This window comes from Oncorhynchus mykiss, chromosome 13 (genome assembly GCF_013265735.2).
Source record: "Oncorhynchus mykiss isolate Arlee chromosome 13, USDA_OmykA_1.1, whole genome shotgun sequence".
Taxonomy (NCBI): Eukaryota; Metazoa; Chordata; class Actinopteri; order Salmoniformes; family Salmonidae; genus Oncorhynchus; species Oncorhynchus mykiss.
The window spans coordinates 40,933,537-40,961,250 of NC_048577.1; the positions used below are offsets into that span (position 1 = coordinate 40,933,537).

The following is a 27,714-nucleotide window of genomic DNA, read 5'->3' on the forward strand; positions in this document are numbered from 1 at the left end:
GCCTACCTTCTTGACTGACAGCAGACCAAATGCTGTGATGTATTGATTCAAAACAAAAACAAGAATGAGTCAACATGTACAACTGACTCAACACGTATTTACATGTTTTGCCATGAGACATATCAAAGTGGAAATGCAAATGCATTTCCCCCAAAAAACCTTCCCTTATAGTAAAATCTAATAAAAATAAATGTACGGGAAACACTGAAATTCTTCAGTATATGAATAGGTTGTATGTCAGAGACAGTATTTCTAGTACTGTAGTCAGTCAGAAAACTCCTGCGATTTCAGGCTAGTTTAGATTTGGAGGAGCACTGGACTCACGTTCATCCAGGGAGCGCAAGGGCTCCGGAAGTGAGGTGGTGGAAGATTAAAGACTAAAACATCTGGACTTCATTTGTCCACTGGACAGAGAAAAACTCACAATGGAAATGCTATCTGATATCCTGTAAGTCTAATTAGTGACTATGAATAAAGGTAGAGGGTTTATCTGAACATTATAAGTGAAAATCATTAGCCGAAAAACGGGACTGGTGTTCATATTCTGTAGTAGGACGTTTCGACAGTGGTTTTGAGTTGGGAAATATGTGTGTGACCGGCGCGTAATGTGCGCGCGCCTCCCTGTTGTTCCATAGCCTGTGGAGCTGTTGTTCTCAGAGTTAGAGAAGGAACAACCACACGGGCACTGGGAATAGAGCAACAAAGGAGAAAGTATGAGCCTAACGACAAGTCTCAGGCATTGTCTTTAAAGTATTTTGTATTGGGAATCATTCAGTCTTCGCAGTATATAATTTTTTTGAGACAGAGTAGTTCCAGCTATGGATTTATCTATGACCAGACGAGCAACACTGTCCAGTCGTCATCTGAACTTTTGATTGTCCTCATTACCCTCGACCCAGAAGAAGACATCGCTCACAAATCAAGTGAACTTTTGAAAATGCATTTGATTTGGAGATAGGTAGCCACATGATACAACTTTTGTCGACAACAACCACATCGTCCTACTTTGGTTTTTCTGCACCCGCCGACATCGCACATGGGGTAAGTGGTTTAATGTGTTGACCTACCAGACAAATTGTACAATTGTGGCAAGTGTACACTCTAAACGTGCCGTTTGTTGAAAAACCAAGACACAATCAATCAATGAACAATGCAGCGAGTCTGCAACACACGAGGGCGGTTATGAACTTCGCCCACTTTGGGAAGATATAGCTTATTATTTTATATTAACCTACCCAAAGACCAATTGCACGTATTTAGTGGCAACCACTGACGTCTAATCACACAGGATTGTTTAAGTAACCTTAATGACAGCATGAATGATTACCAGGATGCAGTCAAACGTGTTGAGAGGTTATCAGTATATAACGTAAAAGGAAACCACACACAAATTCTAAGAGAAGCGTATGGGTGTCTTGGGTGATACCTTATCAGTGTTCCTCAATGTTGTACATTATATGGTTAATCAAACAACCAGAAAATGATCCGTCAATAAATGTATTGTTTTTATTCGTTTGAGAATAACAGCTGTTTTGGAACGTTGTGTTTAATGAGTAACATGATCCATTAAATATTAACAAGCCACGGTGCCCGCTGCTGGCGGATCCACTACTGCTCTATGTGTATTGTAGTTTGTCGAGGGGGGTGGGGCTGTGGTCCCCTGGCTTTAGCTTCGCAGGGGGCTTCTATACGTCTTGTAGCGGTTCCGAGACCCGCTGTTCCCCCCTCGGGTGTTGTCAAGGTCCGCTCATCCGTCACTGTAAAGGGCGCATTGTCCTGAAAATATGTTTTAATAAAACAAAAGGCCCCATTATACCATCTCACCGGAGCGGAGCTGCTTGGTGGGCATTCGCGGGATCGGGGACCCCAGCGCCTGGTGGATTAAACCTGATTTCCATTCTAACATGTCTTCAAGTGTTCCAAAATGACTTAGGGCTAATATATATATATATTTAGCGACACTGTTCAGTTTTATCTTAAAATATAAATGTTCATAATTATATTGTAAAAGCCCCGACCTTCTTGCTGCACACATTCACAAACCACTACATTAGGCTAACCTATCTGTCATACTGTACATGTATTATATGCTGAGGTCTTAACTGACTACCAAATCAAAGTTTATTTGTCACATGCTTTGTAAACGACAGGTGTATTCTACGGGCCCTTTCCAACAATGAAAAGAGAAACATTTCAAAATGATAGGAAAAAATGATAACACAAGGAAAAAATAGACAAGTTATCATTACTCATTGTCTATATACACTGGGTACCAGTACTGAGTCGAGGTGCAGGGGTACGAGGTAATTGAGGTAGATATGTATTATAGGTAGTTGTGAAGTGACTAGGCAACATGATAGATAATAAACAGTAGCAGCAGCGTGTGTGATGAGTCAGAAGAGAGTGGAAAAAGTTTCAATGTAGATATTTGTTTAAATATTTAGCCGTCTTATGGCTTGGGCGTAGAAGCTGTTTTGGTTCCGGACTTGGTGCATCTGTACTGCTTACCGGGCGGTAGCAGAGAGAACAGTCTATGACTTGGGTGGCTGGAGTCTTTGACAGTTTTTAGGGCCTTCGTCAGACACTGCTTGACATTACAGTTCAGCGTGTTGAATATGTGGATTAAGATGTGTGGAACAAGATGTGTCATAATTGTCTGGGTTGTATGGATTTATAGTGACTGCTGTGTTGTGTGTTTATGACCTTTCTGCACCTTGGCCAAGATGAATGAAATAGTGTTTGTTAGGGGCACAGTTTTGGGTCACACTGACAATGAAAAGCATAATGCACCCTGCATGTTTCTGCTCTTTGAAAGAATAGCAGTATGCAAAAACACCTTACACAGACACACCCACACAGAATGAGGGTGTCGGTAATCTATTCATGGTAAGAGAAACACCAAGATAAGCTGATAAGGAGGAGGAACTAGTGTTTTATTACCTGATAAAAACACTCATCCATCATTCTCTCTCTCGCTCTCTCTCTCTCGCTTTCTCTCTCCTCAACTCTCTCTCTCCTCAGCTCTCCCCCCTCTCTCTCTCTTTCTTTCTCTCTCCTCAACTCTCTCTCTCCTCAGCTCTCCCCCCTCTCTCTCTCTTTCTTTCTTTCTTCAGTGTGCTGGTCATTAAGCCTCTCTAAAATGTTAAAAGCTCCTGATGACATTAGCTCATGCTTAACCAATGGCAACAGAGTGCAAAACTAACTGAATGCTCTGATGCACATGGGAGCCACTACAGACAAAAAGCACAAAATAAAGACGAGCAAACTATTCTCCATGATAACATCATTTGAGAGCGGTGGTGGGTGGGAGAGGGACATACACTGAGTGTACGAAACATTATGAACACCTGCTCTTTCCATGACATCGACTGACCAGGTGAATCCAGGTGAAAGCTATGATCCCTTATTGATGTTACTTGTTAAATGGCACTTCAATCAGTGTAGATGAAAGGGAGGAGACAGGTTAAATAAGGACGTTTAAGCCTTGAGACAGTTGAGACATGGATTGTGTATGTGTGCCATTCAGAGGGTGAATGGGAAAGACAAAAGATTGAAGTGCCTTTGAACAGGGTATGGTAGTAGGTGCCAGACACACTGGTTTGTGTCAATAACTACAACACTGCTGGGTTTTTAAGGCTCAACAGTTTCCTGTGTGTATCAAGAATGGTCCACCACCCAAAGGACATCCAGCCAACTTGACACAACTGTGGGAAGCAGTGGAGTCAACATGGGCCAGCATCCCTGTGGAACGCTTTCCACACCTTGTAGAGTCCATGCCCCGACAAATTTAGGCTGTTCTGAGTGTAAAGGGGGGAGGTGTTCTTAATGTTTGGTATACTCAGTGTATGTAGGTGGAGAATAATATCAGGTGTAAGATGAGGATGTTGTGGTGGTGCTGTGGGTTGTTTCGGGTGTGGATGGGACGCCTGTGCTACAGGGAGGAGGGGGGGCTGGCCGACAGGCTGGAGATGGATATAACCTGATCCAGGCGACTGGCCGTCTGCTTTGGGACCATGTGACCTCACGGCTCATTACACTAGAACAAAACCCGCCACGCCGCAGCCACCACTGACCTCTGCCAACCCTCTTCACACACGTTCACTTCACACACTCTCATCTCTGGCCCAAGTGACAGAGTCCTGGAGTGCTGCTGTTAACAGCTCCAACACACCGGCAGTCAACCATCCACACAGTGTAACCAGGTGGACATCACAGCAGCATCCACACAGTGTAACCAGGCGGACATGACAGCAGCATCCACACAGTGTAACCAGGCGGAAATGACAGCAGCATCCACACAGTGTAACCAGGCGGACATGACAGCAGCAACCACACAGTGTAACCAGGCGGACATGACAGCAGCAACCGCACAGTGTAACCAGGCGGACATGACAGCAGCATCCACACAGTGTAACCAGGCAGACATGACAGCAGCATCCACACAGTGTAACCAGGCGGACATGACAGCAGCATCCACACAGTGTAACCAGGCGGACATCACAGCAGCAACCACACAGTGTAACCAGGCGGACATCACAGCAGCATCCACACAGTGTAACCAGGCGGACATGACAGCAGCAACCACACAGTGTAACCAGGCGGACATGACAGCAGCAACCACACAGTGTAACCAGGCGGACATGACAGCAGCAACCACACAGTGTAACCAGGCGGACATCACAGCAGCATCCACACAGTGTAACCAGGCGGACATGACAGCAGCAACCACACAGTGTAACCAGGCGGACATGACAGCAGCAACCACACAGTGTAACCAGGCGGACTTACTGTTAAAGACCCCGTGAGCCTCAGGATCACCAAAGCCTACTGAATGGAGGAAGACTGCGATGAGCAGTAGCGCGTGAGAAATGCAAGTGAAATCAATGGACGAATAAATAAACCACTGTTGAAAGTAAACAGATGGATAAATAAATTGATGATAATTCAGCAGTGGGAACTGGATGTGTGGGATTATTTCTAGGCCAGGTCGGAAGCCGGGTCACATCGGGGTTGAAGTCGGAGGGAGATGTGGGTGGGGTTGTCTCTAAAGGATGCTCATGTTTCAGCTCCAATCCTGGGAGAGCGAGGTCGCTAATACGAAGCAGTGAGAAGGCTTTGTCCTTAGGGACGCTAAAGCCTCTTGTTGTCTACTACACACAGCCACTTTACTTTAGTCAGCCATTTCTAAAGGGGTACGAACAGCGGAAAGATCAGAGAAGGGAACAACGGGTGCATGCCAAATAGCCAACAACCTTCTGGCTTGTACAGGCAGGGTTAAAAGGAAACAGTCACGTGTCAATCCCCTACTTACAGATAAGAGCTGCAGCACTGACTAACAACGTATCCTACAACCAATGTGTGTAATGCCTTTACAGGGGTGGATCCCCAAATAAATGTATAAAGTGATCAAAACAAATGTAGTTAGTGCAATATTCTAGATAAAAGGATAAGTAGCATATCATTTATAAATGTGTGCATGCTCTTCTCCTTTGGGAAAACATCAGCTGACTCAAAGGGGGTGTGGCGGGTATTAAAACACTTCTGCGCTACCTGCCGTGAGGATCAGTGGAGGCTCCTGAGGGGAGGACGGCTCATAATAATGGCCGGAATGGAGCGAATGGAATGGCATCAAACACATGGAATCACCATGTGTTTGATGTATTTGAGACCATTCCCCCTCCAGCCATTATGATTGCATCCTTCCCAATTAAGGTACCACCAACCTCCTGTGGTGTGGATACTCTTGTGCATCCTCTGTCGAAGTTGGTAATCGAGGAGAGGAGCAGCCTTCTTCCTTCGCCTACTAACGAATTGACACTCGACTACTTATCGGTTTTACCGGGTCACGGAGGAGAGAGAAAGGAGAAGTCAATGAGAGGACGGTCTTTTGCCCAAATGAGAATCTCCGCTAGCCTGAAAAACACTTTTCCTGGGTGTGGCAGCTGTAGCAAAATAAGTGCCTTCTGTTCGCAGGCTGCAGAAGTACAAGCTGCAACAAACAGCTGACAGCATGTAGCTTTCTGATACACAGCCAAGAACTGGGAGTGTCTCCGATCAGGAAATATATGGCCTGCTCTGCTTTTTTTCCCCATTCCCAACATCTTACACAGACACATGAAACTATATCAAAACATAATATGTTTAACTCAGACGTGCCCTCAGGAATACTTTATAAATATTTAGTTGAGCTGACATTTGGAGGAGGGGAAAGGTTTGGTGTATTTCAGTCCAGGATGATGTTTAAACTCCTTAAGCAAATCCAACAGCTTTAAAAGGTCCTGTACATCTTGCGTCTTCTCTAGTCACTTAACAATAAAAGTATCCATGGCTACGCACCCTAATACCCTCACCAACATACCAGCATGCCTGACATATCATTAAAGGGATTTGGTTCAAATCATCCTTCACAGTTGTGATAAAGGCATGTCTGTATCATACAGTATTGTTAACTTGGACCACCCATATACTTAGAGAAACCTTCTGCCAGTCTAAGCACTTAGGCTAAGAAAGGTTATTGGATTGCAGTATTGGATCTTTCATCCATGGCACATGAAACAGTAACAAACCACCTCAACATTTTCATTTTGGCTTTGTGGCTTTCGAAGAAGGCGACAACACTTTGAAAACTGTACAGTGTACGAACACTATTCTACTGTGATTTACGTTAGGGAGGGAGTATGGTTAATCAATGTGGTCAGATAGTGGATTCTTGGTGTCTGGTCAAACCCAGCCAGTGGTCATTTCTCAGTGATGTTGGAGCAGGTACACATGGAGATGTGTGGTTTGGACCACCCCACCCCCACCCTCCTCATCCCTCCATTCTGGCAGCCATTGTAATTCTGAGCTGGCTTTGTTTGTGCAGCTGGAAGAAAAGCTGGGCTTCTTCAACCCCCCCCCCACAGGGAAAAGGAGGGAGACAAGAAGTTGGAGTCAGGCCTCTCAGATTAATGTTCTTCGAGCAGTGTTGGACCCGCTTACTGAGACTTAACTCTGAAAGAAGGTCTGTTCCATTCACAACATATTGGAGATACATCTCTAACGTGTGATTATGAATAAAGATGGATGTGGCAGACTGACACTCTGTATTGGCTGGCCTACTTCCTCTCATTATTAACGGACTGACATACTGAAATGGGATTTTAAGTGAACTGCACAAATGAAAACACACCACGAGTAACTGAACTGGATTGAGGTCACGCAACAGTTCAGAATGCTTTATAGGAGTTGGCAGATCAATTGGAAATGGACGATGTTTGTCTCAACCAAATGTGACAACAGGTCAAATGTTGTAACTATTGTGAGATCATCTCTCTGCTCCCAGTCAAAGTCAAGTAGCCGTTTTCTCACTGCCCTCAACCATACCCCCACAGCATGACAGAGTACTTTCAGACCTGCTCATAATATTATACCATGCATACACAAATGTATACACATACAACTGTTCCATCAAGGGACTTTTAGAGCGGTTGCAAGACAGTGAAATAGTTGTAGCATGGCCCAAAATCCCCCAAACTCCCAAATCTTTTCAGCTGTTATTGTGACTGCTGTATACATACCACCTCAGGCCAATCAAAATAATAAACTGTCGCTTAACAAACTGTACAAGGCTATAAACAAGCAGGAAACCCTACACCCAGCGGCCACCTTTCTGGTTTCCGGCGATTTTAATTCGACATCACTAAGACACGCGATGGCCCACTTCCATCAACACGTCTCCAACGCCACTAGGGGAGAAAGTCCTAGACCACTGCTATTCTACCCATAAGCAAGCAAACAATGTCCTCCCTCGTCTGCCATTCGGCAAATCAGATCATGACTCCGTACTCTTGCTTCCTGTTTACAAGCGGAAGCTGAAAGAGGAAGTACCCGCGATTTGCTCTGTTGATAAATGGTCACCAGAATCAGAAGATATGCTTCAGGACTGCTTTGCAACCCTGATGCTACGACCGAAGACGGGCAACCCTGATGCTACGGCCGAAGACGGGCAACCCTGATGCTACGGCCGAAGACGGGCAACCAGGTTGCTACGGCCGAAGACGGGCAACCCTGTTGCTACGGCCGAAGACGGGCAACCCTGATGCTACGGCCGAAGACGGGCAACCCTGATGCTACGGCCGAAGACGGGCAACCCTGATGCTACGGCCGAAGACCGGAATAAGTACAAGAAGGCCCGCTATGACTTCCGCAGAGTCAAACGAGCAAAAGGACAATATAGGAATAAGGTGGAATTATATTACATAGGCTCTGACGCCCGCCGCATGTGGCAGGGGCTACAGTCTATGACGGATTACAAAGGAAGACCCAACAGTGATCTGCTCAACGATGCCTTTCTACCAGATGAACTCAATGCATGTTATGCACGCTTTGACAACAACAACATTGACCCGGGTGTGAGGGCCGTCACCGACCCAGAGGACTGGGTGATCTCACTCTCTGAGGCCGACGTGAGAAGGGTTTTTAATCAGGTCAACACCCTCAAGTCCACGGGCCCTGACTGTATTCCAGGGTTTGTTCTCAGAGCATGCTCAGAAGAGCTGGCAGGCATATTCACAGTCATTTTCAATCTCTCTTTGTCCCAGCCTGTAATTCCCCACATGTTTTAATCATTCCTCTTCCTAAGAACTCCAAGGCTTCATGCCACAATGATTACCGCACTGTAGCACTCACTTTTGTAATAATTTGAGAGGCTGGTTATGGCACACATTAACTCCACCATCCTAGACCCACTCCAATTGGCATCCTGCCCCAACAGATCCATAGATGACTCAATCTCAATTGCTCTCCACACTGCCCTCCCCCACCTAGATAAGAGGAATACCTATGTGAGAATGCGGTTCATTGACTACAGCTCAGCGTTCAACACTATTATCCTCCACAAACTCGTCACCAAGCTTAGGACTCTGGGTCTGAAAACCTCTCTCTGCAACTGGATCCTGGACTTTCTGATGGGCCGACCGCAGGTGGTGAGGATAGGTAACATCACCCCCATCACGCTGACCCTTCACTCAGGGGCCCCACAGGGGTGTATGCTTAGTCCCCTCCTGTATTCCCGGTTCAGCCACGACTGTGCGGTCACGCATGACTCCAACACCATTATCAGTTTGCTGATGACACGATGGTGGTAGGTCTGATGACCGACGACGATGAGTCAGCATACAGGGAGGAGGTCAGTGACTTGAGTGTGGTGCTTGAGCAACAATCTCTCCCTCAATGTCAGCAAGACCAAGGAGCTCATCGTGTACTACAGGAAATGGGGGGCAATGGGGGGCAGGGTCAACCACACCCATATCCATATCGACAGGCCAGCAGTGGAGCAGGTAGACAGCTTTAAGTTCCTTATTGTCCAAATCACTAAAGACTTAAAATGGTCCAAACGCACAGTCGTACAGGTGTACCATTGAGAGCATATTGAATGGCTGCATCACCGCTTGGTATAGCAATAGCACCATCCTCGATCGCATGGCACTACAGAGGGTTGTGCGGACAGCCTAGTACATTACTGGCTCTGAGCTCCCTGCCATCCATAACCTCTATATTAGGAAGTGTGAAAAGAAAGCCTGGAAAATCATCAAAGATCCCAACCACCGAAGCCATAGACAATTGATAAGGGTATTTATATGCTTAAAGGTAATGATTAAAGAATTCCACCCTGAAACGTAACTATTAGTTATTATTAGTTTATGTAGCATGTATAATGAATCATTAAAGTACTAAAGTACTATTATGTCCAAAAATGGATGTCTTTGTATAATGGACTTCAGAGCGCTCTCGTGAATAAACTGTACGAACCTTTTGCCTAATTATCATTAAACCCAGGGTCTTACAAACCTCGGGGATTGGTCAAAGCTTGTTAGTTATTATCTTATTTTTAAAAATATATTTTTTTAATATATTTTTTTAATTTGACCCCTTTTTCTCCCCAATTTTTGTGGTATCCAATTGTTTTAGTAGCTATCTTGTCTCATCGCTACAACTCCCGTACGGGCACGGGAGAGACGAAGGTTACACCTCCGATACACAACCCAACCAAGCCGCACTGCTTCTTAACACAGCGCGCATCCAACCCGGAAGCCAGCCGCACCAATGTGTCGGAGGAAACACCGTGCACCTGGCAACCTTGGTTAGCGCACACTGCACCTGGCCCGCCACAGGAGTCGCTGGTGCGCGATGAGACAAGGACATCCCGGCTGGTTACGCCTGGGCGCGAACCCAGAGTCTCTGATGGCACAGCTGGCGCTGCAGTACAGCACCCTTAACCACTGCGCCACCCGGGAGGCCCCACATTGTTAGTTATTATCATTGGGATTGAAAATTCTCATGACAACAGTTTTCTCAGCTGCCGCACGGCATGAGGTACTGGAGTATCAAGTTTGACACCAACAGGCTCTTGAACAGCTTCTATGCCCAAGCAATACGACTGATAAATAGCTAGCAAAATAGCTACACGGACCGAGTTTAACTTGTATCTTTATTTACCTTTTATTTCAGTATTTGCACTGTCTATGCACACTCACAGGGCCCTGCACACTCACAGGGCCCTGCACACTCACAGAGCCCTTCACACCCACTGTCACTCCAACACACACACACACACACAAACACTCACTCTATCATTCGCTCACTCACACATAATATGCACATACATTTATACTGACTCTACACACCCGCACACCCACTCACATGCAAGCTGCTCCGACTCTGTTTATCTTGTATCCTAGCCACCATGTAAATATGGTACAGGTACAGGAATGGTATATATATGGTACAGGAATGGACTTTTTAAATATTTGCTGTATATAGAATGCTTGCTTACTTACTTTATTGTGTATTTCATATTAATTATTCTTCTAGTAATAAATTGTTATTGATTATTGCATTGTTGGGCTTTGAGTTAACAAGAGAGGCATTTCACTGTACTTGTGCGTGTGCCTTGAAACTGAACCTCTTGGGTTGTTTTCGTACAGCTCACTGTGCCTCTGTATGTGGTCTGCTTTTACCATGTACTGTAACTGTATGTTACATGAGTACTTCAGTTTGTGTCCCGTCTCAGGGGGGGGATTGGCTCTCTTTTTATGTCAGTGCTCGGGAGGTCTCTGGATGTCGAAATATCCTCGTTGTTTTTCAGGAGACACATTGGCTAGCTCTTGTTAGTTTTTTAAAGAACATGTCATCCTGTCTAAAACTTTGTTGAATGTTTGTAGAGAGTGTTCTCTCACTAGGCAACCATGTATTTTTCTGATGTCAAAGCTCTGAATACAGGTCTGTATTAATAAAACACGGAAGGTCTCAATGCAGCATCTAAATAGAGGCTGAAAGCAATCAGAACTGTGTTGTCCCCCTCTGTTCGCACCTATAGATGCTACCATATATTTTTTTAATACATTTCACATCTCTCATTCGCACCATCCCCCTCGCCTCCATTGTGGCCTCCCAGCTCTCTGTCCTGTGACAGTCTGCTGTTATTGATGCATAGAAAGACCACGGGAACATCAGAGGAACAAGCATGCAGTTTGTAGTGTCACAGTCACTGCTTGCACCCTCACCACCAATTTGTGTACACACACACACAAACACAACTAATATTGCACACACATACAGAGATGCCTCAAAGCATTTGGAATCCGCTTCTATAGTGCTTACATTCATTAACATGATGCATACACACATATGCAAGATCACATGCATGCTGATGCTGTGCGCCATCCCAAACCCTCGTTACACACAATATCCTAGCCAGGCAATAGAATAGAACCGGAGTAGGGTTGGAGTCCAAGTTCTAGCATCAGGTCAGAATAGGAGCAGGGAGCCGGGACAAAGAAAAGGGGAATGTGCATTCAAAGCCTATTCCTTTAGGAGTACCTCACTGTGTTAAACAACAACACGGAGATGTGTGAGAATAGCATCACTGCTGAAACCTGAAACTAGCACACCTCATCCTCCCTTGAGCTCAGCTGTTAGTTCTAGATCTGACCCATAATGGAACACATTGTTCCAAACTGAAGGGTTCTGATCCAGACCAACCGGTTATGTTCAGGTCCAACAGCAGAACAGAGCTCCTTGTCCGTCCCCCCCCGTCCCCCCCCCACCCATTGCTCTGAGCGGGCCAGGATACTGGTTCGAGACTGACTTGGCCTGCTGTAACTCTACTGAGCCTTGCGCTCGCATTCATTTCAGTTTCAGAGCTGGATGGAGACAAGCAGACCTCCCGGCTGAGTGTAAATATTCCGAGCCTTGCCTCTGTGGTTTACCAGTAATGTGACTAGTGTGTACGTACGTGTCTTAGTGCCGTGAGAACATTAGCATGCCGTTAGCTTTCACCACCACGCTTCCTTTGTGACACTAACCACGTTTCCGTCCACAGTTTTTATGCAAGTAAAGTCATACCTTTTATAAAAATAAATCACGACAGCTATGATGGAAACAAAGTGTAGGTACATTTTAAAAAAAAAATGCAGGCAGATAATTTGTTCCTTTTGACATGGTGGGATCTTTTTGTGTCTGTAAAATGTATAATGCGAGAAATGGAGGTGGAAACACCTTTTATGTGCAAATATTGATACCAATAACCATCATATCGAAGTAAACTCTGAGTCACGCAATGATATGGTGTGTGGTCCTCCCATTACGACTCAGGAAATCATTCCGTTTATTAGGCTACAGATGAAATAAGGTATGGCGAACTTCACAGGATGGTGAAAGTGCATGGTGATCTTGATGCTCCTTTCCAATAAATATCGAGGGTCTTATTCTGGTGACATGATTGATGATCGATGCTTGACTGCCGTTTGACAAATACAAATATTCTCTCTCTTATCCATCCATAATCTCATCATGTAGGCTACCCTACCCTCACTGTATCTGGGAGCTGTTGGCCAGAGTCCACGTGCCAAGACCAGAGTAGGAACATTTGCTATTTAACAAAACATTTTGTGACAAAACTATCGGTAGAGTTGAAAAATGTAATGGAAACCAATTTAACTGTTTGTTTTTTTGCTTGTACCAAATAAAATGTCATCGCACTGATTTTTTAAAATCCGCAACAAGTCCGTTTGGTTGAAACACGCTACTGGTGAGAGAATTCACATATTTTCTCTACGCTGATGTTAGACTATTCGCATGAACATCTGTCACCAATTGGATGGAAACCTACGGTAGTTACTGTGATCTCTTGAGCAACGTAGAACTGCTCAGGTTGTTGCGAACTTTTCATGTGAAATGAGTGTTGGTAAGATGTGGGGTTAAGATAACTCAGGGTGTCCAATTGAAACAGTTTCTGCATGGTGCTGCTGGTAAGACTCATGAACGGGCTCAAACCAGAGAGTGGTTCCTTTTAAATAGAATATGGAGTAATGAGGTCTTAATACGGAACTATAAGAACATGTCTGCTCCAGATGTGTTCTAAATCAACCCTTCCTGATGGGGGTTTTAATCACCTCTTCGTACCCTTGTGCTTTGATCTCTGTGGTAAGTGTAAAGTATACCAGAGGAGGAGGGGGAACACAGAGGGAAATGTGGTCCCTTTAAATCAGGACGCCGGATGAAAGAGAAATATGCAGAATAGTGCGATGTAAGAATATGAATAATTTTGTCAGTGTGCCCCGTGGGACAGGGGTTGACAGGAATGGTCTGAGGGTGAATGTATTACAGTAATTGCCTCAAAGGCGCCACCCCCTCTGATGCCTGGCCCCTCCCGTTGGGCAGATTGGGGGGGCTGTCGATCATGTGGGTTACCAATCGCTGCCGGGGGGCTCCTCTGCACGATGCCCCTCTTCACTTGTCCCTTTGTTTCGAGGGAGCGAGCGAAAGCGTGAACGAATGCCTGGCATGAAGCACACACCCAGTGAAAGTGAACATTGCTTCTTGACCGAACTGTGCAGACAGAAATTAGACCCCCAAAAGAGGCTGTGCTCAAACTGTCATCTGCTGATGAGGGGAAGGTTAATCCCTAATTACAAGATTACCCGTCATTCAGTGTTTAAAAAATAATAATACAAAAATTACACTTCCTAAATAATCTGCCAGCTTCAGCAAGATTTTAACAAGCCTCCCAGAATGATGAAATCCCCACACCATACGACAAAGGGGGAGAGGAAGACACGTTCTGTCTTTGAAGCTAAAAAAAAACATGTGTGCCTTTCCAGGGAAGTAGTCAGCATCTCTGCAAATTTAGAGTTCTGTAACAAAAAACAGAAGGGGGTGTCTAGTCACAGTATGTAACAAAAAACAGAAGGGGGTGTCTAGTCACAGCATGTAACAAAAAACAGAAGGGGGTGTCTAGTCACAGCATGTAACAAAAAACAGAAGGGGGTGTCTAGTCACAGTATGTAACAAAATGTATTTCTGCATTAGTAGAAGTTATGCCTGTCTGACTCTGTACTACTATAGCTACGCAGTGATAACGCATTCATGTAAATATTGATTCAATGATCATTACTGGACTAATATTTCACTACAACTAATCTAAACAATACGTCCCAGTGAAGAGCCAGAGGAATGTGAATATGTATGTCTGGGTCCTGGTTTGGCAAGTTTACACAAAGCAAGCAACAAAGACATTTTTTCAGCATGTTTTTTTTCTCCATCTTTCTCCGAATGTGCATTAAGTTCCCCTATGGAATTCCTCTTAAAGCTTAAAACTGAGATATTGCAGGCTTCCATCTCATATCTCTGGTCCGTCCGGCCTATCTACAATACAACTCACAGAGTGACACAGACACAGCCTCTCTTCCTTTCACCCCCCCCCCCCCTCCTCTTTCTCCCCTTTCTGTTTTTTCTTAATTTAGCTGCCTGCCGGTCATATGAACAGTGCAAGTCTCTCAACGACAGAGCCTCTTCTCTCTTGAGCCTGAGTTTCACTCCCCCACAATGTCAGCCCACGTTGTAGCCAGCTCCACAAGGCCCAGTGCTACTGAACTGTATGTCAAAGGTCAAATCACAGACAGACCAAGTGATTCACTCTCACTCTACTGTCCAAAGTCCAGAGACTGCTCGTGGAGATTTCACCATAGCCATTTCCTTTGTTTAGGAAATTGAGCTCGAAACATTTGGGAATATCAGTGTCAAAGTGGTATGCATATAGATAAGATTATGCTGGTGTGTCTTTGCGAGTGATGGTATTGTTCTTTTGGTATTTTGTAGGTGTCTGTGTGTATCTCTGTCTGGTCCGCTAGCACACGTGTGTTGTTGTGTCGTTTCAGTTTTGCGTCTGTGTTTTTTTCTCTTGGTGTGGCTTTCAGCCCTGTCTGCATGGCTGAGGGGTTGTGGGTGTTATCAGCCTGCCTGTCAACACTGAGCCTATCTAGAGGAGAGAACACCAGACAGGAAGAAGGCATGTAACAAGGAGGTTCACTGAAATCTCTCACTCACTCACTCACTCACAGATCATCACTGATACCAACAACCGACCTCATGACTGTTGCCCTGAAGACTTACCCTGGGTTAATGCAGCAGTTAGTGTTATTTCATTTACGCCTCACAATTGGGTTGTTAATGTTGTATGTATTTTCCATATAGAACCCCCCCCCCCCCCCGAGATAAAAACCCTTCTGTTTGTGACTGCAGATGGAACTCAAAGACCGATCTATCTATACAGTGACCGCGGTTAGGGTTTAGGATGAGTCCTGCTCGTGTCTCTTCTGCTCTGTGTTATTTGGATACTCCATCTGTACATGCTCTACGGAGGATCATACTATCTGTTGATAAGCGACTGCTTGCTAGGGTTAGGTTTAGAATAAGGGCTAGCGTTAAAGCTAGGGTTAGGTTTAGAATAAGGGCTAGCGTTAAAGCTAGGGTTAGGTTTAGAATAAGGGCTAGGGTTAGGGTTAGAATAAGGGCTAGGGTTAGGGTTAGAATAAGGGCTAGGGTTAGGGTTAGAATAAGGGCTAGCGTTAAAGATAGGGTTAGGGTTAGAATAAGGGTTAGGGTTAGAATAAGGGCTAGGGTTAGGGTTAGAATAAGGGCTAGGGTTAGGTTTAGAATAAGGGCTAGCGTTAAAGCTAGGGTTAGGGTTAGAATAAGGGCTCGAGTTAGGGTTAGAATAAGGGCTAGGGTTAGGGTTAGAATAAGGGCTAGGGTTAGGTTTAGAATAAGGGCTAGCGTTAAAGCTAGGGTTAGGGTTAGAATAAGGGCTCGAGTTAGGGTTAGAATAAGGGCTAGGGTTAGGGTTAGAGTAAGGGCTAGGGTTAGGGTTAGAATAAGGGTTAGGGTTAGAATAAGATCTAGGGTTAGGGTTAGAATAAGGGCTAGGGTTAGGTTTAGAATAAGGGCTAGGGTTAGGGTTAGAATAAGGGCTAGGGTTAGGGTTAGAATAAGGGTTAGGGTTAGTAGATAGTTGAAATGTTGCTGATTGTCTGTAGAGCATCTAAAGATAGACTATCCAAATAGTGTTTCTGCCCCCTTTGCCACTGGTCCTGCTGGTTCTGTGAACTTGAATGCTCTGCCTCTGCTTCTGCCTTGCTCTGGGAACGGACTGAGGGTGATCAATGCTGCAGTGATGGCTGTGAAATCACTTCATGTCATGGATGGAGCCCTGGGGCTCAGGGATGTGGATAGAGAACAGGGACACACTGCTGCCACCTGCTATCAACAGCAAATTCAGTCCCACTATATCCTGACTGTGAACCATCGGGTTCTTGATCACCTCCTTAACCAAAGGCCCTTCTCCCCCCGGTTGCTCAGAAAGGTTCCAAACTTCTTCCTTTTAAGAATAATGGTGGCCACTGTGTTCTTGGGGACCTTCAATGCTGCATAAATGTTTTGGTACCCTTCCCCAGATCTGTGCCTCGACACAATCCTGTCTCGTAGCTCTACGGACAATTCCTTCGATCTCATGGCTTCTTGTTTTTTTCTCTGACATGCCTTTCCAAATCATGTCCAATCAATTGAATTTACCACAGGTGGACTCCAATCAAGTTGTAGAAACATCTCAAGGATGATCAATGGAAACAGGAAACACCTGAGCTCAATTTCGAGTCTCATAGCAAAGGGTCTGAATACTTATGCAAATCAGGTATTTCTGTTTTTGCTGAGGAATTGTGTTTATTTCGTCCATTTTAGAATAAAGCTGTAACGTGACAAAAAGTGGAAAAAGTCAAGGAGTCTGAATACTTTCCAAAGGCACTGAATGTTGTACATCTGTTATCATGTATGTTTCAAGCCCCATTGCTTCTTGACTTTATACACTGCATTGTGTGTCACGGTCCTGCTGATGATGTAAATCTCTCTTCCTTCCTGCACTGACATCTTTAATGCTCCATCTCACTGCATTTGTGTTGATCCCTTCGAGACACTATGGCACTTGGCGTCAAGAGTGAGAACCTGTGGTCAGGGACCGGGGTGGGGGAGGAGGCGTTAAGGGGAGGGAGTGCAGAATGGAACAATCCTCCTGACAGCTAGCAGAGCTCTCAACGAGTATGCTCACAACACCATTAGACGGGCCAAAAATGGAACCCGACAAGGCATCCAATCACAGCAGAGAGCGGTCCTACCCAGCGTGGGACTATGATGGATAATGATAACCCATAACCCTCTGGCTGCTCGAAAAGTCTGAGAGAGATTAGCTAGGAGGAGGAGAGAGATTACTCTACCACAGAGGTAAGATTGCATCTGTCTGGTGCTTTGATGATAACACAACAGCTTTAATGTGATAGAGAGGTAGTGTGAAGTAGAGGGCATCTCAGATCTGGAAATGTAGATCCAAATCAAATTGGATTTGTGATATTCCCATCTGACATTTTTTGCAAAATCAATACCCCATCCGATTCGGATCCGAGGTGGACCAGATATGACACAAAATATGTCAGAGAATCGGATCCAAATTGGGTCAGGTCTGTATCGGATGCAAATGGAGCCGAAAGATTAAAAGAATGCAGCTTTATTACTGCGCATGCCAGCAGAATGTCTTTGACTTCACAGGCAGGCAGTGAACATTAACACTCAGCGTCATTGTGATCATTTGATATTTCAATTGTTTAAATATTCCAGAATAAATAATGAATTGCTAAATGAATGCATTTATTATGTTAAAATATCTCATAAGAAACATCAGGACACCAAATGCAAATTTATAATCAGTCAGAAAATGTATTTCTTGATCCAGAAGCACGTAGACTGTAAATACAAAAAAAAAAATGATAGTGTATTTTCTGACTGTAAGACAAGTTGCCTGCCCAACAGGCCCATCCAAACTAGACCTAAACTATATTGAAACTACACCTATAATAATAATTATTATGAACGCAACACAGCAAGATGCATTTCGCAGCATGGGGATGGGTGTTTTCATTACCAAAGAAACAAGGAGTTTACCAAACAGCGCTTCTTCCATGTCATCCTACAGAGGTCCATTCTGTGTTTTTAGTGTTTGTTTTACATCTAGCCTACAGGAACATACACTCATGAAAATGTTATGTTCTTTCAAATATTGACATTTTTTTTATTCTGTTACGGAACACCTTCATAAACACAACCATATTACATTGGCACGAAGCGGGGTTCTATGAGGCCAGGCTTTTCTAGTTCAATGGATTTATTAGACTGGGGGTTATTGGTACTCCTAGAGGCCCCGCTATTCTACTGTTAAATATGAAATGGTCATTTTGACCGTCATTGCAATTTTAGGATGAGATGCTCAAGTTTTAGTCTTTTATGACATTTGTCTGTGAGTACTGCTAGAGTGTAAAATGCTCATGTTTTGGAAGATATATCGAAATTATTATATCGAAATTATAAAACTGAAATGTTAATGTTTCACATGCATTTCCTGTTGTAGGCCTACATCTAAAATAATTGAGTTGTGGTCTACACTCTACAGCCTAGTATTTTCATAAATCACATCCCTTATTAAAAATGTTGACACAAGAAGGGAATGGGTTTGTGGCAAAAACGCACTATAAGCACGTCTCCTTCTCCAGAATAAGCGCTCTGTTTCCCGTTAATTTGTGCGCATTCATTGTTTCATTATGTGACTTGTTTTTTATGTTTTATATATTTAGCTTGAACATGCGTAGAAGTACTTGGCCTGTGCGCAAATGTAGGCCTATAAAAGTTACCATTTGGGAATGTCTGATAGTAGGCCGTTTCTGATTGTCTTAACTCGCCACAACTTATGAGCTGCGGAGCTTCTCAAAGTAGTTTTGTTCATTACCTCACACAGAAAGCCAACAGAGTGTTGTACATTCATTGGGAATGACCATAGTTCCTCACCATATTTGAATAATCTTTCCAACACTCTCCTTCTTGAGCTTAAGTAACCTCGATGTGAAATAGCAACATATTGCTGATCCCAGTGGTGGATTTAGGTATAGGCAACATGGGCAGCCGCCGGGGCGGCACTTGGGTGGCCGCGCATAAAAATTAGGAATGGGGACATTTGCGTGATTGGTTTTCTATTGCTCATTTGCAAGTCACGTCAATGATATCATGTCACCGTGTGGGACTGTGGGTCAATTAACCTTGTCGGAGTGGGCGCCCTGATTCTAGTTTGTGAGCTAGGCAGGCTACTGCCTGGGTAGGTCTCCCACTCAGAAGTACGAGATTGGGAGGGAGGCGGGGGTAGGTTGACCTCAGGTCTCCCCACTGGAAGCCTGAGGTAGGGGGAGCAGGGGAATCTATCAAATAGCACAGCCCTAACTTTGTACACTACTAATGAAATTAGTCAAATCAGTCACACTATGAAATGCTACCAAATAAACCACAATTCATTCATAGTACTGTCTATATATAGTTTCACAGTCATATTGTTGCATTTTTTGTCTGGTTTGTGTGAAATGGTAAAGAATAATAGAAAACCAGTCTGCACACCACCAAGGTGAACTGGTTTAGTCTTGAGTCGTGGTTGACAGTGTTGGGGAATGGGTGATGTATTGATGCTCCAGTGCCAAATCAACACACATGTTTCTATTTGTCTTTATTACTTATTTTTGATATTTGAGTCATATTTTTATATTTATATAGTTTTAAATGTTATTATTATTTATTTGGGTTGTTCCAAATGTTTTGCTGGGGGGGGGGGGGGGGGGGGGTTCGCCCTGTGAGCCATAAAAGCTAGAACCGTGAAATCCCATGAAATAGGCTACCTCCGTTGTGCAAATACAGCTGTGTCTATTCCAAGCTCATTGGTGAGGCCCAGTTGAAACAAGTTAGTCAACATGTGTCAGCATCCCTGTGGAACGCTTTCGACACCTTGTAGTCCATGACCCGACGAACTGAGGAAGTTCTGGGGACAAATGGGGGTGCAACTCAATATTGGTGTTCCTAATGTTTTGAACCCTCAGGGTACTGTATATGTATGTACGTCTCCGTGTGTCCATGTGACTGAGTACAGTTATACAAGACAATGTTGTGTCTGAGGAATCTCAAACACTGATGTCTAGGTTCACTGGTTTCCCCTGCAGCAGGAGAAAGTGGAGCTGGGTAGCTGTGAGTGCTGCAGTGACAGCAGGTGGGTAATGGAACAGCTATCTGGGAGGGGAGCAGCAGGCACACACAGACACACTGCTAATTGGGGCTTATCAGGTGTTGCTGGGAAAGGGAAAACACCACCTGGGGCTTTTGTGAGAGCAGAGCAGGGAGCTATCAGTTGGTCACATGACCACAGTGCGAGGAGGGGGGTTTGTCTCAGTGTGGGGTTAGGAACCACATAATTTTGTCTACCAGCCGGCTCTCTGTCGAACCGTCTGGTTTTACAGCGCCTCAGAACGGGTCTCGAAACAACCACTGGTTTTAATTGGCTGATCTCTCAGTAATAATTGGCGGATCTCTCTGTCCATCATCATCATTGGATAACCCTTAGAACCTCCCCTCTACATTGTGGACTTCAAAGTGTGAGCAACGCAGGTGAGTTTGGAAAATCTAAAAGTGCGCATCTTAGAAATAGTTTTCACATTTAAAATGTATGTCCCTGAACTCAGAATCACTTGGGCTGGTTAATGAGAGAGAACATTTATTTTTCTAAGTCCCATCTACTACAACCCCCTTTCAAGTCCCACTTTGTTGCACAGTGTTACCAGGCTCTATGTACCAGTCGAACCCAAGGTCCCAGAGGATAAGGTTTCAGAAGATCTTTACTACTCGGACTTGTGAATATTCAGCATGGTTCATTTGAATATCGTACTAAATACACATTGCGTGATAAACTTTGAGCAGCTTTGATTATTATCTGGTTGTTTTAGTTCTGATCATTTGTGGATGTAAAACAATTTTGGTGTTGGAGACAAACAAGATGGGCTACATGGTGACAATATAAACTCAGCAAAAAAAGAAATGTCCTCTCACTAGCAACTGCGTTTATTTTCAGCAAACAACGTGTAAATATTTGGATGTACATAAGATTCAACTGAGACATAAACTGAACAAGTTCCACAGACATGTGACTAACAGAAATGGAATAATGTGTCCCTGAACAAAGGGGGGGTCAAAATCAAAAGTAACAGTCAGTATCTGGTGTGGCCACCAGCTGCATTAAGTACTGCAGTGCATCTCCTCCTCATGGACTGCACCAGATTTGCCAGTTCTTGCTGTGAGATGTTACCCCACTCTTCCACCAAGGCACCTGAAAGTTCCCGGACATTTCAAGTGGGAATGGCCCTAGCCCTCACCCTCCAATCCTACAGGTCCCAGACGTGCTCAATGGGATTGAGATCCAGGCTCTTCGCTGGCCATGGCTGAACACATTCCTGTCTTGCAGGAAATCATGCACAGAACGAGCAGTATGGCTGATGGCATTGTCATGCTAGAGGGTCATGTCAGGTTGAGCCTGCAGGAAGGGTACCACATGAGGGAGGAGGATGTCTTCCCTGTAACGCACAACGTTGAGATTGCCTGCAATGACAACAAGCTCAGTCCGATGATGCTGTGACACACCGCCCCAGACCATGACGGACCCTCCACCTCCAAATTGATCCCGCTCCAGAGTATAGGCCTCGGTGTAACGCTCATTCCTTCAACGATAAACGCGAATCCCACCATCACCCCTGGTTGGCAACTGACAAAAGTCAGTGAAGAGCACTTTTTTCCAGTCCTGTCTGGTCCAGTGACGGTGGGTTTGTGCCCATAGGCAACGTTGTTGCCGGTGATGTCTGGTGAGGACCTGCCTTACAACAGGCCTACAAGCCCTCAGTCCAGCCTCTCAGCCTATTGCGGACAGTCTGAGCACTGATGGAGGGATTGTGCGTTCCTAGTGTAACTCGGGCAGTTGTTGTTGCCATCCTGTACCTGTCCCGCAGGTGTGAGGTTTGGATGTACCGATCCTGTGCAGTTGTTGTTACACTTGGTCTGCCACTGCGAGGACGATCAGCTGTCCAACTTGTCTCCCTGTAGCGCTGTCTTAGGCGTCTCACAGTACGGACATTGCAATTTATTGCCCTGGCCACATCTGCAGTCCTCATGCCTCCTTGCAGCATGCCTAAGGCACGTTCACACAGATGAGAAGGGACCCTGGGCATCTTCCTTTTGGTGTTTTTCAGAGTCAGTAGAAAGGCCTACTTTAGTGTCAAGTTTTTGTAATTGTGACCTTAATTGCCTAGCATCTGTAAGCTGTTAGTGTCTTAACGACCGTTCAACAGGTGCATATTCATTAATTGTTTATGGTTCATTGAATAATTCTCAAAATGGTGCCTTAAGAATTTTTTGCGTTATTTGTAACTTATTTTGTAGATAATGTTTCTGCAACCGTATCTTACGGCAAAAAAAGAGCTTCTGGATACCAGGACAGCGACCATTCACCTCGGATTAGACTAAGAGCTTCTGGATATCAGGACAGCGACCACTCACCTTGGATTAGACTAAGAGCTTCTGGATATCAGGACAGCGACCACTCACCTCGGATTAGACTAAGAGCTTCTGGATATCAGGACAGCGACCATTCACCTCGGATTAGACTAAGAGCTTCTGGATATCAGGACAGCGACCACTCAACTCGGATAAGACAGAGCTTCTGGATATCAGGACAGCGACCATTCACCTCGGATTAGACTAAGAGCTTTGGGATATCTGGACAGCGACCATTCACCTCGGATTAGACAAAGAGCTTTGGGATATCAGGACAGCGATCACTCGCCTCGGATTAGACAAAAAAAAAATTCTACAACAAGCAGGACGCACAGGACATTCTCCAAGCACCCGACGGGGCCGACATCCCCGTTATTTGTAAGAGAAAGCAATGCAGGTACAGAGGACAAAGAGCCGGATGCCTCGTGAGGACCCGCAGAAGGTGAGTGGTAAAGCTGCCGTTACCGTCAATACTACTCGCCAACGTGCAATCATTGGACAATAAATTAGACGAGGTACGATCACGAATATCCTACCAACTGGACATCAAAAACTGTAATATCCTTTTTCACGGAATCGTGGCTGAAGGACGACATGGATATTCAGTTAGCAGGATATATACTGTACTGGCAAGATGGAACAGTACACTCCGGTAAGACGAGGCGGGGCAGTCTATGCATATTTGTAAACAGCTGGTGCACGAAATCTAAGGAAGTCTCTAGATTTTGCTCGCCTGAAGTAGAGTATATTGTGATAAATTGCAGGCCACATTACTTGCCTAGAGAGTTTTCAGCTATACTTTTCGTGGCTGTTTATTTACCACCACCGACAGATGATGGCACTAAGACCGCACTCAGTCAGCTGTATAAGGAAATAAGCAAACAGGAAACCACTCACCCAGATGCAGGGAAACTTAAATCAGTTCTACCAAATGTTAAATGTGCAACCAGAGGGTGAACACTTCTAGATCACCTGTACTCCACACATACAAAAATTCTAGATCACCTGTACTCCACACATACAAAAATTCTAGATCACCTATACTTCACACACAAAGATGTGTACAAAGCTCTCCCCCACCCTCCATTTGGTAAATCTGACAAACTCGATCCTCCTGATTCCTGCTTACAAGCAAAACATTAAAGCAGGAAGCACCAGTGACTCAGTCTATAAAAAAGTGGTCAGATGAAGCAGATGCTAAACTACAGGGCTGTTTTGCTAGCACAGACTGGAACATGTTCCGGGACTCTTCCGATGGCATTGAGGAGTACACCACATCAGTCACTGGCTTTATCAATAAGTGCACCGAGGACGTCGTCCCCACAGTGACTGTATGTACATACCCCAACCAGAAGCCATGGATTACAGGCAACATTCGCACTGAGCTTAAGGGTAGAGCTGCCGCTTTCAAGGTGCAGGACTCTAACCCGCAATCTTAGAAGTACTCCCGCTATGCCCTGCGACGAACCATAAAACAGGCAAAGTGTCAATACAGGGCTAAGATTGAATCATTCTACACCTGTTCCGACGCTCGTCTTATGTGTCAGGGCTTACAAACTATTACAAACTACAAAGGGATGCACAGCCGCGAGCTGCCCAGTGACACGAGCCTACAAGACGAGCTAAGTCACATATGCTCGCCTCGAGGCAAACAACACTGAGGCAGGCATGAGAGCATCAGCTGTTCCTGACGACTGTGTGATCACGCTCTCCGTAGCTGATGTAAGTAAGACCTTTAAACAGGTCAACATACACAAGGCTGCGCGGCCAGACGGATTACCAGGATGTGTACTCTGGGCATGTGCTGACCAACTGGCAGGTGTCTTCACTAACATTTTCAACATGTCCCTGATTGAGTCTGTAATACCAATATGTTTCAAGCAGACCACCATAGTCCCTGAGCCCAAGAACACAAAGGCAACCTGCCTAAATTACTACAGACCCTTAGCACTCACGTCCGTAGCCATGAAGTGCTTTGAAAGGCTGGTAATGGCTCACATCAACACCATTATCCTAGAAACCCTAGACCCACTCCAATTTGCATACCGCCCAAACAGATCCACAGATGATGCAATCTCAATTGCACTCCACACTGCCCTTTCCCACCTGGACAAAAGGAACACATGTGAGAATGCTATTCATTGACTACAGCTCAGCGTTCAACACCATAGTGCCCTCAAAGCTCATCACTAAGCTAAGCATCCTGGGACTAAACACCTCCCTCTGCACCTGGATCCTGGACTTCCTGATGGGCCGTACCCAGGCGGTGAGGGTAGGTAGCAACACATCTGCCACGCTGATCCTCAACACTGAAGCTCCCCAGGTGTGCATGCTCAGTCCCCTCCTGTACTCCATGTTCACCCATGACTGCATGGCCAGGCACGACTCCAACACCATCATTAAGTTTGCAGACGACACAACACAACAGCCTGATCACCAACAACGATGAGACAGCCTATAGGGAGGAGGTCAGAGACCTGGCCGGGTGGTGCCAGAATAACAACCTATCTCTCAACGTAACCAAGACTAAGGAGATGATTGTGGACTACAGGAAAATGAGGACCGACCATGCCCCCATTCTCATTGACGGGGCTGTAGTGGAGAAGGTGGAGAGCTTCAAGTTCCTTGGTGTCCACATCAACAACAAACTAGAATGGTCCAAACACACCAAGACAGTGGTGAAGAGGGCACGACAAAGCCTATTCCCTCTCAGGAAACTAAAAAGATTTGGTATGGGTCCTGAGATCCTCAAAAGGTCCTACAGCTGCACCGCATGGCAAGGCTTCTCAACAGTTTTTACCCCCAAGCCATAAGACTCCTGAACAGGTAATCAAAATAGCTACCCGGACTATTTGCATTTTGTGCCCCCCACCCCTCTTTTTAAGCTGCTGCTACTCTCTGTTTATCATATATGCAGAGTCACTTTAACTATACATTCATGTGCATACTACCTCAACTGGGCTGACCAACCAGTGCTCCTGCACATTGCCTATCTGCATTGTGTCCCACCCACCACCCGCCAACCCCTCTTTTACACTACTGCTACTCTCTGTTCATCATATATGCATAGTCACTTAAACCATATCTATATGTACATACTACCTCAATCAGCCTGACTATAGCCTCACTACTGTATATAGCCTCGCTACTGTAATAGCCTCGCTACTGTATATAGCCTCGCTACTGTTATAGCCTCGCTACTGTTATAGCCTCGCTACTGTTATAGCTTCGCTACTGTATATAGCCTCACTACTGTTATAGCCTCGCTACTGTTATAGCCTCGCTACTGTTATAGCCTCACTACTGTATATAGCCTCGCTACTGTTATAGCCTCACTACTGTTATAGCCTCGCTACTGTTATAGCCTCGCTACTGTTATAGCCTCGCTACTGTATATAGCCTCGCTACTGTTATAGCCTCGCTACTGTATATAGCCTCGCTACTGTTATAGCTTCGCTACTGTATATAGCCTCACTACTGTTATAGCCTCGCTACTGTATATAGCCTCACTACTGTTATAGCCTCGCTACTGTATATAGCCTCACTACTGTCATTTTTCACTTTCTTTTTACTGTTGTTTTATTTCTTTACTTACCTATTGTTCACCTTCTTTGCACTATTGGTTAGAGCCTGTAAGTAAGCATTTCACTGTAAGGTCTACACCTGTTTTATTCGGCTCACGTGACAAATACACTTGGATTTGAAGCATGGGAAACAGTGTTTAAACCCTTTACAATGAAGACCTGTGAAGTTATTTGGATTTTGACAAATTATCTTTGAAAGACAGGGTCCTGAAAAAGGGACGTTTCTTTTTTTGCTGAGTTTACATAGCTTTGATAATGACCCCATATCTAGGCTATGCAGCATGAGCATACATGTTTGGTGATTCGTCTTCGGCTCCTATCTTGATGTAAATGTGCTCCCTGAAGCGTTTTTTGATTTCCTGTCTCTCTGAATGACACCTGAGAAATGTATGTCTGGTGCTTGTCTTCCTGTCTCTCACTGCTGCCTTTTATCTCTTATTTCCTCTCACTCTTTCCATCCATCCATCCTTCCATCTCTCTCTCGCTCTCTCTCGCGCGCTCTCTCTCGCGCGCTCTCTCTCGCGCTCTCTGTCTCGCGCTCTCTCTCTCGCGCTCTCTCTCTCTCGCTCTCTCTCGCTCTCTCTCTCGCTCTTTCTCTCTCGCTCTTTCTCTCTCTCTTCTCTCGCTCTCTCTCTCTCTCGCTCTCTCTTTTTACACACTCACAATGGAGACACGATTCTCCAGCCTGTACTGTTTGACCAAGGTTCCTGGTCCTGCAGTAGACCATTGAACACTAATGTGGGTTAGAGTAGGGCCTTCAGCCATGGAAATACAGAAGCCTCAGGCTTTAGCTTCTTGCACCAGAGTAAAAACCTGCCAGTGGAGCCACATGAATCTCACATAGCACACAGACTTGTTCTCTCATTGGATCTAGGCCTACCTCTGTGTAATCTTTCATCTTAGTCACTCTCATCACACCCTGTTGTTGAAGGTAGGGAGAGAGGGAGGGAAGGAAGGAATCGTGGCAGGTGTGTCTTGGTGCTGAGCATGTGTTTAACTGTTAGGGTTACAGCAGCAGGGATATGACAGTGCTGTGTGATGTTTGGGGGGTCAACACAGTGCACAGCTTTGTCTCGTGCCATATGATGTTCGGGACTACAGAGCAGTGGAGCAGGAAGTCTGCTGCTCGCTTGTCCTGTCTGTCAGCTAGTTGCCGTGGAGACGTCTGGGCCTGTGTGGCACAGGGCAGATCAAGGGAGGAGACAACAGCACTGCAGGTAAACCAGCCCATCAGGTTTCACACGCTCCCCTGATCACGGAGATGTCACGTGGCACGCCAAGGTCTCCACGGCGATGCACAGTCTGACGGGGACTTGAGCTGCTGTCTACGAGCCAAGTCGGAAAACAGTCTGGGAAACTCTCC

At 45.2% G+C, this 27,714-nt stretch overlaps 1 protein-coding gene across 4 annotated transcripts in view; it reads left to right on the top strand.

The window, feature by feature from the left end:
* The first annotated feature begins 350 nt into the window (after positions 1-350).
* The window catches only part of LOC110486371 (sphingosine 1-phosphate receptor 2), a 33,659-nt gene continuing 6,295 nt past the window's right edge, over positions 351-27,714 (top strand). Inside the window, exon 1 of one of the 4 annotated variants that reach the window (XM_036941091.1) lies at positions 351-448. The gene's annotated coding sequence lies outside the window, so the exon portion shown is untranslated. The other 3 variants (XM_021557904.2, XM_021557905.2, XM_021557908.2) reach the window with 3 other exon arrangements.